An 11388-nucleotide genomic window follows, 5' to 3' on the forward strand; every position below is an offset into this window, starting at 1 on the left:
TAACAAACGTATCCTCCTTTTCCATTTTATATTATAAATAAGCATATGTTTAGAGTCTCATAATGTCATGAGGGGTGTAAACGAGCCGAGCCGAGCCGAGCTTGGCCAGGCTCGGCTTGGCTCGTTAAGCTCTCGGGCTCGGCTCACGAGCCTTAACGAGCTTTTGTTATATTAAGTTCACACCCCTCATCTTCCCTGGACAGCCCTATCTAGTGTAATTCGACTACTCTTTTTACACTACAGGGGTGGTCCAAGTAACAAATGGGGTTCCAAAAAAGAAGTGACATATTTTGCCTCTCCCTTTCACTTTCTGGACAACCCTTTTAGTGTATATATTAATATATAACATATATATTTAAATATATTAAATGCTTAACGAGCCGAGCCGAGCCTGGCTTATCTTGGGCTCGGCTCGACTCGTTAAGGATTCGAGCAGAGCTCGAGTGAGCTTCCGAGCCCGAGCCAAAATTGACACCCTTAGTCGTGAATGACTCAACAACGACGCAGGGGAATTTTTTTTCTTCTCCTTTCTATGTCTTTATATTTCGGTAGAAAAATAAGTGATCATGACAATATCCTTTTCCTATGTGCCGTCGGATCACATCTGGATAAGCTTAGCTGGAATTCAAGAAGCCACCCAACTTTCAGCTTGTCACTAAGATACACTTGTCAATCCACCCCATTATTTTTTTATGGGTTTAAATTAGTCTAAGTTTGTATTTGTTTTGAACTCATTTCAGACTCTTGGCCAATTTTTCTTTCTTATCTGTTGCTATTGAGCCTGAATATCAGGCTCAGTTTCTTTGGACGCAAAAATGAGAGTAAAACAAATTTTAGAAACATTTTTCCACTTAAAAATGGTTGTGAAATTTGTTTTAAACACATTTTACATGGAAAGAAAGAGTGCCTCGGTAAAAAATAAATAGTTTTACCCAACAAGCCCACAAGGGTGAAATCAATAGATGTGCCCATTAGCAAGGCCCAGTAGGGAGTTGCATTAAACACCAATGGTTTGGCCTTTTTGATTCTATATTTATGCCAACTAAGCAGCGACCATGTGGCAATGTACCATAAGGACAAATGTACCACTTCCTATAGTGACACATATAGAGCTCAAACTATTTTTGTGCATTATGAAATATGAACCAATGAACTCGGCATGAGTTCATTGGGGTGTCTAGCCATTTATGTAACCATTTATGCATTGGAAATTAAAAGAGAGTGTAGAAACATAGGTGTCAAAGCCCCCGGTCCAGATGGTTTCCAAGCTTGCATCTATCAGACATTATGGAACATCATTGGGGAACTTGTTAGGCAATGTAGAAGAAAGCCATTCTGCCATGAGGTGGCTGATACTCTCTTGAAAAAGTAAGCCGTGAAATGGCTTTATGAGAAATTGCCATTCAGTTAAATCTCTCTCTCTCTAGCAATACATTCATCATATATCTCACTACAGTCTATTTGAATTTAAATTACCAAACGCAAGTGGTTTAGTTAGAAAAATCTATGGAAGTTAGGATTTCTTAATCCGTGGGCGTTTGCGAGATCGGAAGGATCAAAAGTTTAACACTAGAAAATGGCTTGTTTAGTCTCTCACTAACATGGATTGCTAATTATATGTTAAGTTTTACATTTAACTCGTGCTTCTAGTAATCCGGGGTTCAAGGATCTATGAGTCGGTTTATTCGTCGTTACTCGCTGTTGGCACATGAGATACACACCACTCAAAAAAAACTAACGAACATGGGTAACTATTTAACTAAACAATTGATTAAACTAATGTGAAAGGAACCGTTATTTGGTTAATTTGATTATTTAATTATTCAAATAGTTAGAAAAAGGGAGGGGCTTGAGGTAATGTGTTAGAACCAAAGCATTTATATATTAGATCAAGGATACAGTATCTCCCATTTGGAAGAGTGTCCCCCATTTCGAAGACGCTTAAGTTAGTACAATAATACAAAAATCTAGAACTCTAAATATCAGCAATGGTCTTAAGCACTTTCTAATAATCAAGAATTGAATGTAAACAAACAACCATTAACCTTCAATTATTAGATTTAAGGTGTTATTAGTGCCTTGATTCAAGGAATGCATGTGCCACTCATGGTCAGGGGCGATGCCACATGAGAGGAAAGGGGGGCAATTGCCCCCCTTATTTTTTTGGAAAAAAAAATATGCCTTTATTTTTTAATACTTACCCCCTTTTTAAAAAAATATGCCCCCCTTTCCAATCATCCCTAAGATAGAAAATAAGTTTAAAATTTTAATTTTACCATTTTTATCTCCCTTTTTTGTGCAAAATTTACTATAATTTTTGCCCCCCCGTGCAAAATTTTAGATAGAAATTTTTTCTATCTTAATTTCAAGATAGATAAAAAATTACTATAATTTTTGACCCCTTGTGCAAAATTTCTGGATTGCCCCTGCTCATGGTAGACCATATTTTCTTAAAGCCCTCTTTTGTTAAGTGAAAATCAATTAAGGGATTATTTTAGAAATAAAAATGGAAACAAGGCAATGTGATTAACCTCCCACCCCCCTTGTGTTATACATGTAAGGGGGGGCACTTTCTAAATGCGGTCTCACGTTGTGGCTCATGTTTGTCCACATGTGCACATGGCGGCGCATGTGCAACCTCCACATCTTATAATCCCAAGGTTGATCTTTAGGTAGGATCAATTAGTCAGAGGGAAGGGGTCTTAATCTTTTAGAGTTCCAAATTGTTTAATTTTTGTTAAGGAAATGATATATTTGCCCCTTTTCTTCCTCGGGCCACCCTCCTCTACAGTATTTACAATTACTATTCCTTTTACACTACAAGGTGGTCGCCTGTGGAAGAAGGGGGCGAATTTATCATTTTCCTTTTTGTTATATTAAATATCTTGCCTAGCAATTATCGATTGAATAAGAGTCAATGATGGGTCATACCCTACTTTATAAAGGGTGACTCAACTTCATAAATCATAATTCAAACGAAAATTTCTACTTTTAATCTCTTCTTCATTGAAGATAGAGCTCAGAATACAGTCTAGTTGAAATAAACTTGATGATTCCCTGCTTCCTAACGCACATTGAAGAATAATGTATGAGAATATGGGTGCAAATCATGTGATCTCCCTCTTTAGGCCTTTATTTTTTTTTCAAGTGTTCCATAGATTAATTCATTGGGAGAGGAGCCCGTGCCAGAATTATGTTCATCAATAATAAGAGAGGGATCCCCCATGAGACCTATCTAAACCAGAAACAAACCACCAACTGCCAAGACCCACAAAACCTTATATATATAAAGTAAATTCATTTATTTAATCATTGGCAACATTAGAGAATCATGTGATCTCCCTCTTTGAGCCTTTTATTTTTTTTCTAGTGTTCCATAGATTAATTCATTGGGAGAGGTGCCCATGAAATAATTATGTTCCTCAGTAATAAGAGAGGGATTCCCCATGAGACCTATCTAAACCAGAAAAAACCCACCAACTGCCAAGACCCACAAAACCCTTTATAAACTAAATCCATTTAATTAATCATTGGCAAGATTAGATATTTAAATAACTAAATTCTTTTTATTACTCCTTGAGAATTAACTTTAGAGATTTGAACGCTCCAAGAAATGGATCTTGTTGGGGGATGGTTGTTTTCTTCCCCAAATGTACATGCACTACCAAAAAAAGGGTCAATACCTTCTAGAGAAACAAAGGAGTTTCCCCACAAGGTTCATGAATGAATCCCAGGTTTGAAGGCTTTTTTTTACTATTTCTTTCTCTATTAGGTATGAAGAAGACTCAAAAAAGACCTTAAATTCTCAAAATCTACGTGTAAAAGTCACTAGGGCCCATACCAGTTTAGACCTTAGTCAAAAGATGCTACTGATAGTAGAAAATGAAGGAAAAGTAGTTTGGGTAGGCTTCTAATACCAATGGGGCTCTCTATACAATGTGTTGTGTGAAAGGGTCTTGTGGCCCCCATCTCAGAGGTCATGCCAAAGCACATGGGTCTTTTAGATCTTGGGTTTCGTTGAAGTTGGATAAAAAAACAATGACAAATGGGAGAAGAAACACTTGCAATTGTGGTATTGGTAGAATTTAGGGCCAATGAATTCACTAATCTTCCTGTATTGGCGGCCTTCTAAAGAATACACATTTAGACAAGAGTTTCACACGTTATTCTCTCAGGCAAAGATGCTATCTTCCAACCCCCTTTAGTGGGATATCTTCACTTTTGACCCTAGCAAATTATAAAAGGGAGACTTTCTCAATGAAATATCCTGCCTCCCCTCATTAGACTATGGGTTACCTCTTTCATTTTCAATGCATCAACCCCTATTTTCTACCTGTTCAACAAACAGGAAATTGATATTTACACCCACACCTTTCTAACTTGTAATATTTCCACCCATCTCTTTTAGACTTCTCACATTAGCAAGCCAATGAGAGAAGTCGAAGGGCCTCTTTGGGAACTGCAAAGATGATCAACATATAATCGCATGAGGAATGCTAAACTGAAGGGCGCCCCACTGGATCCAAGTCACCCAGCTGCATTAATCATGGGCATTGAAATATAAAAAAGTAAAGGAATGATAAATGCAGCTGGGTGACGTGGATCCAATGGAGCGCCCTTGGAGTTGGGTTTTTGCAAGAGCATTCTTAACTTTAACATTTCTCTAATCTCATAAGCACATTGTTTTAAAGTTAAATATAGTTATCTACAAATAATGGTTAAGGTGGTTTTATTGATGATACACTTCCAAGGAGGCTCTAATATCCGATTTTCAAATAAGAGTACTTCAATTAATATTATTTGCAAATGGTTGATTTTGGGGAAGTGATATATTCGCCCAATTTTTTTACTTGAGACAGCCCCCCTTCAAATAATATAATCTCTTACATCTCATTGCTCATACCAAGAAGCAGCATCGTTCCTACGGTAATAATTTATACTCTCTTATTTCTAATCTTTAATACAAAAAAATGGTTTTAAAAGATATAAGACTACTTGCTATATGTAGCGAATCTTTTCAGTGGAATCTGTTGTTGTGGTCACAAGAGCCATGGACTATGACATGGTAATGATAATGGCACCAATGGAAGATGCATGCATAGAGACTCATGTCATGCAGTGAGAGTGTGACCACAAGAGCCATGGACTATGACATGGTAATGATAGTGGCACCAATGGAAGATGCACTCATGTCATGCAGTGAGAGTCTGACCACAAGAGCCATGGACTATGACATGGTAATGATAGTGGCACCAATGGAAGATGCATGCATAGAGACTCATGTCATGCAGTGAGAGTGTGAGGTTGCCAACTGAATAGGTATAGAACTTAGTGATTTAGAAATGCGGGTTGAGCAAGGACAAACACTTAGACGGCAAAAACACCAAAGAATGTACCACGTGACTAGGGGTAAGGGGGTGATGGATATTGGATAACACCTAATAATTAATACTTTATAATACCTTGTATAAAATGCAGCAACTAACAGTATTAAAAACCTAAGGAATGATAGATACAAGGGAGCCCTTGCATAGAGACCCAAAAAGGGTTTTTGATTGGATCCACGTCATCAAATGTAATTGATTTTACTTTTTCAACCGATTTTAAAATGTAACTGAAAATGACGTGGATCCAATGAAGAGCCCTTGTGCGGCTCTTATTGCAAGGGCTCCCTTGTGTCTATAATTGCTCTAAAACCAAGGCATTTTGCGGATGGACTGTTGCACGTGAGACCAGCCACCTCTGATGAATTAATTGAATTAGACAAAATCAGCTGAAAAGTGAAACTATATGGCTGCTCTCACATGCTAAATGAATAAGACAAAATCTGCTGAAAAAAGTGAGATTATGTGGCTGCTCTCATATGCAACAGTCCATCCTTGAAATGCCTTCTGCAATGGGCGCTAGCAAATTCCAAATTACAAGGGATTCCCAACTTACCTACCAAACGAAAGGCATATATATTAGAATATCTATCTCAAACAGACGTCACACCAATCCCATCTTCTTTCAACCGTTATTTTCCGTCTCTTTGTGCTCTAGTCCTCGTGTCGGATATTTGTCCCCTGGGCCCTTGCCCCCAACAAGCCCACGAGGGGGCGGTGACCGTGTGGTCGCGCCCGATAATGCCCCCGCGTATTTTAGACGCCCCTTGCCCGACATGCCACGGCACTCTATCATTTTCCATTTATTTTTCTCTCTTTTCGGTTCTATTTACAATGCCCTCTGTTGTCTTTTTCCTACTCACCCACGACAAATTCTTTTCCTTCTGAAAATAATTAACACTGTTGCTTCTTCACGAGGGTAATGGCATCACACGGATTTATGGAAGATTTTTATCTCAAGTTAAAATTCACGCCTTTCCTTTCTCTTCATTTAAAACTTTTCTTCTTGAGTCCTAAAATTCCAAATTACTTCAAAATAGTGAAAAGGGTTAACAGTAAAGAAGAGATATGTTACACACAAATGGTGTCAAAACTATCAACAATTATTGATTGAGGTTTACCCTCTTTTTATGGTACCTACATTGGTTCATGTGAAATTGAAACCCATTCAAAAGTAACCCCTACTTAGAAGATCTGATATTGTTCCATCTAAAATGGTCCCATGCGGTCGGTCAATGCACTTAGTGTGGAGTGTGAGTGTTTGGTGGGTGCGTGGACGTGCCAACCTCCAGAGAGGCGAATCGAAACTCAATTAGAGGGGTTGACGACCAAAACACGTTTTCATTCCCTGGGATTGGATTTCAAGCAATTGAGAAGAAGAGGAACCCCACTTCTTCCTTGGGCTCTACTACTCTTACAGATATGAAAAATACTTTCTTCCAATACGACGTGGATGCCAAATGTGGGGATGTCAACATACGCAGAATATGAAAGACACGTCAGCACATGCAGAATGTCAATGACTCGCAGGGAATGTCGATGCGCACTGAACGCAAACGACGTCGTCGATGCACACAGAATGCAAATGACTATCAGGATTTAAAGTCCATTCGATTAACTAACTAATAAAATGACACAAACAAACGCCAGTACAAGGGATAGAGAATTAAAGAGAGAGACCCGCATGAGAAGATGAATTCATTGTTTCCTTAATCTGTAACGGACATCTACGGCTAAGAAAAGTAAATGATGAAAGATAAAATGTAAAGACATGTTTGATGTTGGTTCTCAAAAATGGGTGTAAACTCCGACCTTCCTTCAAGTGCCAGCTGGGGTGTTACTCCCTTGACGAGGTCATCATTTGGTGACTTGGTCTCTCTTGACCGATCGTGGCCTAAAATGGGTGTGAACAGTTATATTCTAAAGGATACAAATTAATATCAGCGTGCTCAGCGCAATTAGGGTGTCCAATTCACCTCAAAACTTGAATTCTTCATGGAGCTCGACTCATACTCAATGACAGCTCTTATTCTACATGGAACTCGGGTGAGTTCATGGCATTAAGTTTCTAAAATGCATCTATGTAATCCGACTTTTTGAGTCAAACGATGTCCTAACTGAGTTGAGTTGAATCAACTAATGTCGGAGTTGTTTCCAAATAATTAAAAAGTTTTCTAATCACTACTCTTGACTTTGTAAGATTTTGAGTAAGACCCACTGTGGTAAAGATATTCTACATTATTGAGTTCTTTTACCAACATTAACTTTTCTTTAATAATTGTTTATATAGGATAAATACTAACAGTCAAGATTAGATTCTATGTGGATCTCTTTCACTATATTTATTCTTAAAGTTTGTTGAAACGAAGAGAGGTGTAACCTAAAGAGGCCCTTACTAGTGCATATACGCGTCTTGGTCGACATGTAACAAGAAACGGTGGCAATGGTCCTCATTATTTTTTCTTATTATACCAATGATCAGAATAACTTAAACTTTTGGAATTTAAGGGTTGACCACTTGACCGTGGTGCAGTTGAAGAGCTCCTTTCACATGAGAAGAAATTATGGTTCTTCTAGAAGAGAAGACCCACTTGAATTAAGCATGTCGTCTGTATCATTTGAAGGAAGCCTAACTTAGAATGTGAGTGATTCGGAGGTTTGATCGCTTTCCGATTGGTCATGGAGTGCAATAACGAACTCAGTGAGTCGACTCAAACTTCAGTGGAATCGAATCGGCTCAGTAGTACTAAGAGTGGATAAATTTTATTAGGCCCTGTGTTTCAACAAAAATGCGCGTGTAACAAATTTTACACCTATTTTTAAGTGGAAACTGTTGAAAAGAAATTGAGACTTATGAAAAAACTTATTAAATATATACTGGTTTATGAAATTAACGCATTTGAATAAAAGAATCCATTTAGTTTTTCACGAGTTTAGAACGATTTGTGTATGGTTACTCCGCACGACTCACTTTCGAGTCAGGTTGAGTTTTTATGTTTTTGAAATATGATTTAGTTCATTAAATTGCTTTTTCTTTTTCTTTACTCTTCTTGAGATTAGATATTGGCCATTAAGTTATTGATAGGAGGAAAACCAGCCATAACCTAGAACTAGAATGTGTAATTGGAAAAAAAATAGTTGAACAAACAGAAATGTCTAAGATCATCATCTTAGACATGACATGAAAGGGAAATATCGATCATGTTATCTTCTTCCTTCTTCTTCTTTTTCAAATTCATCTTGTTGCCAGATGATGGCAACAAAGAAAATTCCCACGATGAAATTTTCAATTTTGGAAAGAAATTTCATGGAAAATGAGTTTATCTAACACTGGAAATTTTATTTCCCATGAAAACCCTACATCCAAATAGCCAAGGCAGAAAAGGAATTGATTTCCAATATGCTAGTTATACATCTAGTTCTTACACATATATATTTGATTTGTGTTTGAAGGTGGAGAGAGAGAGAGAGAGAGAGAGAGAGAGAGAGAGAGAGAGAGAGAGAGAGTTACTAACCTACATTAAGACCCTCATTAACATGTCCATACAAATTTATGATGACATCCCATTAAATTAACCATAATCATATGATTTCCCAAAGTGATATTTTCACCCCCCTCTGCAGTACGCATTCGCCCCTTATAACGTGAACAGGGGGGCAACTTTAACGCTTTTTGACATCAAAATCACGTTGAAAGGGGACGGTGAAAATATCATCGCCCTTTTTCTATCGGAAATATCACGCGAGATCATGTTTTGGACACGTGTACGGAAGAGAGTGAACCTTGAAGCGTGAGAGAAGCACTAACCATACAGATACCGCCACGAGTTCACGCTGAGTTTGAGTGATTGGACTGGCTTTAAATCGGGACCCACTTAAAGCGTGTGCTGTCGGCCACGTATGAAGCAATAACAATGGAATGTCAATGTTCTGTTTTGGAGACTCTCTCTCTCTGTGTCAAAATACAACCGCCCCATTTGAGGCCTTTTTAGTTATAGAGTTGACGGTCAAAAATTTTTGGCCCACCTCCCACACGACAACTTCTACTTCTAGCTACAAGTCTCCTTTGGTCACGCATCACTTCCTCATGCTCATTTTCATAACACACGGGATAGAGGGAGCCAACTCTAACCAGCTTAAGCTTTTTGAGTAATGGTTGTTTCACATGGTATGTGATCTATCACCTCACGGCTGATCAAAGAAGAGTCACACAAGATTCTTCCTCAAACAGCGGGAATAAAACACTGAGAAAAAACCACGAGAATTTGAGGAAGTGCCAAAGAGCCAGGTAGTTGAGTCAAAAGATGATAGACAGCCTTGAACATTAAGAGTTTCCTTCGATTTGCTTCTAAGGACAGATCTTGTCCTTGTTTTCTTGTTCGGTATCCCTATTCTTGTGATAGGGTTAGTGTGTTGTATGTTGATTGTAATATCTTTCACATTCTAATAAACCGGTACGAGTCCACGACAAACCCCAGCTTAGCTATCAAAATAAAAAGTAAAAAAAAGAAGTATAAATGATTAAATAACACCAACTCTAACCAACTTAAGCTTTTTGAGTAATTGGTTGACTTATCACCTCACGGCAGGTCTTAGGTTCAAAACCCAACAACTCCTTGATATTAAAAATTCACGTGTATGACCATCCCAAAAATATAAGGAGCCACACATGAAGGAGTGTTGAAGTATAAATGATTAAATAATGGCAACTCTTACATTTGGAGTAATTGGTTGTTTCACACCGTTTCTACGTCTATGATTTTAAGATTATATATTGTAAGAAGTTCAAAAACATTAGCTTCTCAAGGATAAGTGGGCCAAGAGTGGTTTTATTTTTGAAGATTTCATGCAAAAAAATTCAAAAAATTGAGTTAGTAACATAGTTATAATGCTAGTTGGAATCTTCCACATATCTAGTACTTTCACTTCTCTGTGATTATTGCTGTTAAAAATTGCAAAGAAAACAAGAATTCAAGTAGAGGTTATGAACATATTGTCCTAAGAAGAACAAGTCCACATGGAGAGTTGTTTTATAAGGAAAGAAGAATGATTGTCTGGTTATCAAAGAGCCATGCACATGAAACCCAAATTCAAGTAGCATTTCTATTAGATTGATGGAACAAAGTTAGATAAGTGAATCTTTTCAATTAATAGAAATCAAAACCTATCTTGTTTCATATTAGTTCGAAAACATTAGCTTCTCAAGGATAAGTGGGCCAAGAGTGGTTTTATTTTTGAAGATTTCATGCAAAAAATTCAAAAAATTGAGTTAGTAACATAGTTATAATGCTAGTTGGAATCTTCCACATATCTAGTACTTTCACTTCTCTGTGATTATTGCTGTTAAAAATTGCAAAGAAAACAAGAATTCAAGTGGAGGTTATGAACATATTGTCCTAAGAAGAACAAGTCCACATGGAGAGTTGTTTTATAAGGAAAGAAGAATGATTGTCTGGTTATCAAAGAGCCATGCACATGAAACCCAAATTCAAGTAGCATTTCTATTAGATTGATGGAACAAAGTTAGATAAGTGAATCTTTTCAATTAATAGAAATCAAAACCTATCATGTTTCATATTAGTGTTCATAGCAGACATGTGGGAGAATGAGGAGATGCCTTGCCCATCAAGGGAACAAGCATCATCCCATATGTTCTCTCCCCTAACCACATGGGTTACCATATTCCTTGCATATATATCACTTTTTTACCTTACAATCTTACAGTGCCTTTCTTTATTCTCCATCGACTATGAGTCTATGACTCAGCTACGATCCATTAGCATTAACTACTACAATTCAGTTGAAGGACACATCAAATATGTCACCTTTGAAGCTTTGGGCACTGAAAACAAAGACCCCACATTAGTAGCCATGGAACCACCTGGAGCATTGATCTAAATACTACAATTCAGGTGAAGAAAGCATCAAGTAGGTGTCTCCTTTGAATCTTTCCTTTCGTGGTTTGAAAAAAAAAATGTCTCTATTTTGAATCTTGGGTTAGTGG

This window comes from Tasmannia lanceolata, unplaced genomic scaffold (genome assembly GCF_043159265.1).
Source record: "Tasmannia lanceolata isolate RefF3 unplaced genomic scaffold, GAP_Taslan_0.1 ptg000015l, whole genome shotgun sequence".
NCBI lineage: Eukaryota > Viridiplantae > Streptophyta > Magnoliopsida > Canellales > Winteraceae > Tasmannia > Tasmannia lanceolata.